The 6,767-nt window shown below is 52.9% G+C and overlaps 1 long non-coding RNA gene across 2 annotated transcripts; it reads left to right on the top strand.

The window, feature by feature from the left end:
* Positions 1-544: 544 nt before the first annotated feature.
* LOC115272539 lies at positions 545-4,443 on the top strand. 2 transcript variants are annotated; one of them, XR_003900399.1, is made up of 2 exons: positions 545-993; positions 4,064-4,443. It is a non-coding gene; the product is annotated as an uncharacterized LOC115272539 (long non-coding RNA). The 2 variants fall into 2 exon arrangements; XR_003900400.1 differs by having other exon boundaries at positions 545-1,853.
* The last annotated feature ends 2,324 nt before the right edge of the window (positions 4,444-6,767 follow it).

Raw genomic sequence — 6,767 nt, 5'->3', positions numbered from 1 at the left:
CGCCAGACACGGAGGGCCTCCAGGAAAAGAGAGGGGACACTGTTCAGAAGGCCCCCATGCAGGACTCCCCGCGTTCTGTAGATGACTGCACCTTGGCAACTCCCTTTAAGAAGGGGAAGTTCTGGGCACCTGGGTGGCTCAGTCAGTTGGGCGTCCGACTTTGGCACAGGTCATGATCTCACAGTTCACAAGTTCAAGCCCCATGTCGGGCTCTGTGCTGACAGCTCGGAGGCTGGAGCCTGCTTCGGATTGTGTGTCTCCGCACCTCTCTCTCTCATTTTCTCTCTCTCTCTCAAGAAGGGGAAGTTCCTGCTCTTTGCCTTCCCATCCCGTCCATGCACAAGTCCTAACCATCTGACTGCCTCACTGTCCCTGCAGCCGTCTGCACACTTGGGGCCACAGTGGCCTGCGCAGCCCTCCTGTCCACTCATCCTCTCCTACCTTTGCCAGGTGGACAGAAATCTGACATCCAAGTGACATCACCCTTGCATAATAATCACAGTCACCCTGAGAGACCCTGGCCACCCACCTTCATGGTGGCAGAGGAGCCCAGGCTGGCCTGTCCTTGCCCTGTGCTCTCCCCTACCCCTCCACTTCACCCCCACCTCCCACGAGCAGTGCTGGTGTGGCCTTCAGAAGCCCCAACTCAGGGCTCTGGCCTCCACCTCCTTGCTCTCATGGTTTTGCTACCCGTGATAGATCACGCTCAGGCTACCATGAACGTGGTGGCACAGGAAGAAGTAGAATGCAGAAGAATGTAACAGCGGGGCAGCGAGAATAACCTTACAGGTGACAGGGAGACCCCTGAGTGCCAATACAGGCCTACAGTGGAAGAGCCAGAGCCGTACAATGGAACACTGTGCCACAGTGAGGAGGAGAGAAGTCCGACGTTGGACTTTACATGGGAGAGAAAGAAGCCAGACACAAAGGAGAACCGAGGTCTCTGGGATGCTGGGCATGTTCTGTTTCTTGATCTCAGCGCTGGCAACGCAGGTATATTCACTCTTTGTGAAATTCCATCAGGGAGGACACTTACTATTCATGACCTGCTCTGTAAGCATATGATACTTCAATACAAAGTTTATAGAAAAGGCGGTGGACCCGCAGCTCTGGGCCTTCTGACCTGCCAGATTCCCCTCTTTGGGCAAGATCTGTTGAGTTCTGAACGTCAGGCGCACTTTGGAAGCACAGATGCCCAGGGCCCTGAGCCTGCTCTGTGTGTGTCCCTGGCACTGCCTGCCTGCTGTGTGCTGTTTGTTCAGTAGCAAACAGAAGTGAGAGCGTCTACACACCCAGCCCCGGCTATTCTCACGGGCCCTTTCATCCGGAGCTGGTGGCCTGGCTCAGATCACCAGCAGGCCAGCCTGCACACCTCAAAGGCAGACGCTCCCGGCGCACGGGGACAAAGGTTGTACAACTCTGCTCCTTTCTAGGCATCAAACCAATGAACTGTGGCCATCACCCAGGATCTTGGCTCCATGCTTATAAAAAATAGGATCTGGTTGAACCCCTTCCCTTTCACAGCAGTGAACCTGAGGCCCCAGGATGGAAGGAACTCGCCTAAGGCCATTCCATAGCTCTCCTGTGGGCAGGGCCCTCCCCCAGCTCTCCTCGAGAGCCAGGATGGGTCTCTCACCCCAGCGGCCCCCACCTGCCCTTCAGTGATTGGGAGTGGGGTTGTTCAGAGGCTTCTTTCTTTTAAAAGAATCTTAGAGGCTTAAACCAAATGAGATACATTTTCACTGGGTGGATTTGGGACATGCTGGACATCATGGTGGTAAAAGGGCATTTCTGGGGCCTCCCAGCATGGAGGGTCACAGCAGATGGCAACTTTCAACCCCTCTCTGCAAAAGGTGAGCACAGACAGCCCCACACTCTGATCTTCAAGGTTCAACACGGTGAGATGCTGTCGACATCCCTTCCCTGGGCTCCAGTATCCCATGGCCTCTGGAGAGGATGCCTTTGCAGCAACCACCCGGGGCCATTGGCGCAATCTGGGGGACAAATGCAGCCCAAGGGGAGGTGGCAAGGGGAAGGGAGACATGTGGCTTGTTGCCCTTCCAAAGCCAGTGAGGCCTGTGCCCTCTCCCCCTTGCTTCTCCATATCACCTCTGCTCATCCATTCCTACGTCCCCCACTCTGCGCCCCAACCCTCAGGCCACCTCATCCCCTCATTTCTCCATTATCCATTCACATATTCGCTTGTTCAGGCCGCCCTCATCATTCACCCCTCCACTCTTGAACTGCTGCTCCCCCATTCTCCCCTCCCTTTTCCCAGTCACAGCATTGACACATCTCTTCTTTCTGTCCTTCAGGGGCACCTTTTCCTCAAGTGCCATGGAAGGCATTAGTGTTGTTCTGATGTTCCCAGTCCCCTCTCTTCCAGACGGGAGGCGATTTTCTTTGGTTAGACCCCTCGTGGTAGAGGACAGGCTTTAGCCCAGGGTTGCTACTGGAGCTGGTATGCGTCCCCCATGAACTAGAGCCTTCCATGGCCAGTGTGAGGCCCCCTCCAGACATCATGGTTGAGTGCATCCCAGCGACAGCTGCAGTCTGACAACAAGCCTGGGTTCAGAGTGAGGAGTGCACAGAGCCCAGCTCCCAGCCCACCTCAGCAGCCTGAGAGGCGGCCCTTCCAGAGAAGCTGCTGGAAGCAGGGCAGATTGACACCTGCCAGCCGTGTCCCCTAACCCAGCACGGTGTTCACAGGAGGCACGCTGTTTCCCCCATGCTCTTCCCACAGATGACCCAAGCCCACGACTGGGCCAGAAGTGGGATTCTACCAGTGGGCAATGTTGGACTGGGGGCTCCCCATCGGCCTGCCCCAGGCCTTCACAGAAGTGTGCAGTGGTCAAGCTCCCCCCATCCCAGTGTCCCTTCCCTCTGTCCTTCCTCAGGGCTAGGATCTGGGCTGAGCTTCCCCGCCCTTTGCCTTTAATCTTCCACAGGCACCACGCCTAACGAAGGCATATCTAATCCCATCCTGAGCCAGCTTTACAGGACATCCTACTCACAAAGGCCATGTGCACAAGCCGTGTTTGCTACTGTGACACAGCCTAGCCTTCTTCACACATGTTCCCTCTCATCCGGCCACCCAGTCTACACTCAGCAGCAGGCCATTTCTCCCCATCACCTATTCATTCATTGACTCCACTCTGACATCTATACGTCCTGTCACACATGCAGCTTGGGCATTTGATGTGTGGGTGCTCTTGGTAGCCCAGGTACCTGAAAGACATGAGCCCTCCCCCCACAATCCGCCTCCGCCTCAGCCCTTTCCAATGACTACGGGACACTGTCAAAGTCGAGCCAGTGCTTGACTCCACTGAATGGAATGCAGAACATCAAGCCTCCCAGACAAAAGGCACCCAGGTAAAAACTTGAACAATGTCACTCCTGTCCCAGGCAGTGAAGGGGACTCACCTCGTGTGGGAGATGGAGCAAGCAGATGTTGGTGCAGACAGCTGAGCCAAGATTTAGAGACAAAACAGGGATTACTGTCTTTAAATCAGCCATTCATTCCCCAACCACTTGCTCCCTCTGAGTAATGGGCTCATCTGTGGCCCCACCACACACATCTGGGGCCTCATGTCCTTCCTCATTAGCTTGTAAGGTGGGTTTTTATAGGATGAACATTTGGGAACCCAGCCACCTTCCTACGACCCCTGGGACCCGATTCCTCCTCTTTTTCAGCCACTCTTTCCTGGGGGTGTGAACGGGGGTCAGACAGAGAATCAAAGAGTCAGAAGAAGGACTCCTCACTCTCCTTGCCCTGTTCTACCCTCCATATGGCCTTCCTCTAAAAGCTTCATTCGTAGCCCATTAAGAACTCTCAATAGCTCCCCATCACCCTAAGGAGAAAGCTCAACCTCTTGGCCCGATCGTTCATGGCCCTCCTCAGACTGACACCAGCCAGCCCCCTTCTGCTCCCGCCCCTGCATCTCTCCAACACACACACTATGCACAGCCAGTTGCCCTGGACTGCCTCCTTTTGCTGAGGAGGAAGGGACTCGGTAGACTTTCACTCTCTTGACTTTGTTCCTCCTTTCCTCTCCACCTGAAGCATTTTCCTGCTGCTTCTCCACTGGACACAGTCCATCTTGTTCCTAGGACACCAATCAAGGGTGAGCTTCCTTGTGACGCCTGAATCAGCTACCCAGATGCAAGTGCATTGGTCCGGCCCCGGTGCATTGGTGTGGTGCTGCCAGAACAATCCCTTGCCTCCCTGCCTGCTTCCCTCCCAGGCATCGGCGTGGAGAAGGAGCTTTGGACAGGACATCAACCTGGCTCGGCACTGCATCCCAGGAGCCACAGTCCTGCCACCTTGAGCAAGCTACCCTACTTCTTCGAGTCTCTGGTTTTGCATCTATAGGGTGAAAGTCACACAAACCATCTCATACTGTGGTTGTGAGGACTGAGAAAGACAGACAGTGTACAGTGGGAGCTTGGTTCCGTGTTTAAGTATGCATATGCGTTCACGGTCATAGGAAACAGTCTGGAGGAAAAGATGTTAACGGTGCTTGTCTCTGGGCGCGTGAGATGTGCGGGCACCATTCTGCTTTTGTTTTCCTTAGCTGAGCATTCCACATATATTTCTAAAATAATAAGCATGAACTGCTTTCATAATGAGAAAGAAATAACACAAATATATTCCGGGGAGAAAAACAATGAGGAAGTGATGTGCCTGGCTTGCAGCAGCCTACCTCTCCAAGAGCCACGGGGGCTCGTTTTCTTGTCTTTGTGCATCCTCAGCACCTCCCCCCGCGGCTGGTGCCTCATGGGCACTAACAAACTCCTCTTAACTTCCTCATTCAGGAGATGGCGAGCCCGAAGTGCAGAGAAGGAAGAGACTCGCTCAAAGCCGAAATGAGTCTCAGAGGAGGGGCTGAACCCAGGCTTCAAGCCCTCCACTCCAGGCTGGTCTACCTTTTGTAGAGACCAGGTGGAGAGGGGTGACTGCCAAAACCCCATGAGTCCCTTTCCTCCTGCACCACCTGCTCTCCAGGTGGGGTCGGCAGGCCCCATCCTGGCCCAGGTGGGTTGGTTCAAGCTCTAGAATGATTGAAACCCATGCCCGCGAGTCTGACGTTAAGATCACAAGACCTACCGAGGTGCCAGATCACCAAGGGGACAAAATCACTGTGATGCACCAAGGCTTGTGTCTCAGGATGAGAGACTCCAGAAGAGGCAAAGCCACCAGAGCACAGGGCAAAACAAAAGGGAATCCAACTCATAAGCCCCCACTGGCTTCTCCTGCCCCTCCCCTTCCTCCTCCTCTTCCTCCTCTTCCTTATATTGGGATTAACTGCAGGAGGACCGATTAAAATTTTTTTTAATCTTTATTTTTGAGAGAGAGGGAGAGACAGAGCATAAGCAGGAGGGACAGAGAGAGAGAAAGACAGAATCAGAAGCAGGCTCCAGACTCCGAGCTGTCAGCACAGAGCATGATGGGGGCTCAAACTCATGGACCGAAAGATCATGACCTGAGCCAAAGTCAGACACTTAACTGGGCCACCCAGGAGCCCTATGAGGACCCATTTAAAATAAAATCAATAAATGTTCACAAAGTTCACATGGATAACCACTCTGGAATGTAGCATTTAATTTTCAAGGGCAGCAAAATAGCTCTCCAGTGACATTGAAATAGGGTGGCTGAGGGCTCTCACCCCGCGTCTCTCAACCCCCTTCCCTGACACAATTCTAATAAAACGAATTTCCAGCATTCAAGAGGCTGTGAGATCCTCTACACATTCAAACCTAAGGAAATGGAGCCTCTTCTGTATCAGGAGACCCACCCCATGTCTACCCCATTCCGCTGAAGGGGCCTGGGATGGGACGGAACTGGAGCGGATGGGGAGGGTCTCTCTGACACCTGGGGCTTGTTATGGACTAGGAATTCCAACACCTGGATATTACATAGTCATGAGCAACCCCCAATAACCTCAGAATTCCAGTACTGCACATCTTGAATATAGTTTGACCAAGCCCTGGCCTCTGAAGGAAAGGGAAAGTGCCAGAATCCTCCCTATGGCACCAGTGCCCTTTGTATTCCTTCTAGCAGCTTCAGCCTGCCCAGAGCCCAGCACTGGAGAGCACCTCGACTCGTGGCCCTATGGACAGAATCAGGGAGCTGGACAGACTCCCTGTCTGAAAGCAGGTGTCTCTCATGCAAGACTCGTTCTATTTAGAACCCTTCTCTTTTCAAAAATAAAAAGAAAGAAAGAAAGAAAGAAAGAAAGAAAGAAAGAAAGAAAGAAAGAAAGAAAGAAAGAAAGAAAGAAAGAAAGAAAGAGGAAGAAAGAAAGAAAGAGGGAGAGAGAGGAAGAAAGAAGGGAGATAGTTGCAAGGGAAACATGAACTCAAGAGAGAAATCAGGGCTAGATGGTGCCCCCTCCCCATTCGTCTGTTGAGTCCTGACCTCCGGCACCTCAGAATGGGGCTGTATTTAGACATAAGGTCTTTTGAAAAGGTAATTAAATTAAATTAAATTAACATATGGTCATTAGGGTGGGTCCTGATCCAGTGTAACTGGTGTTTTTATAAAAAGGGATGAGGGGGAGCACCTGGGTGGCTCAGTCTGTTAAGCGTCCAACTCTTGGTTTCGGCTCAGGTCACGATCTCGCAGTTCGTGAGTTTGAGCCCCACATCGGGCTCTGCATGGACAGCATGGAGCCTGCTTGGGATTCTCTGTCTCCCTCTCTGCCACTCCCCGACATGTGCTTGCCCACCCTTGCTCTCTCTCTCTCCCTAAACATAAATACATATTT

This window comes from Suricata suricatta, chromosome 2 (genome assembly GCF_006229205.1).
Source record: "Suricata suricatta isolate VVHF042 chromosome 2, meerkat_22Aug2017_6uvM2_HiC, whole genome shotgun sequence".
NCBI classification, from domain to species: domain Eukaryota; kingdom Metazoa; phylum Chordata; class Mammalia; order Carnivora; family Herpestidae; genus Suricata; species Suricata suricatta.
Note: the sequence above shows the minus strand (reverse complement) of the source record. Positions and strands in the feature narration are given on the sequence as shown.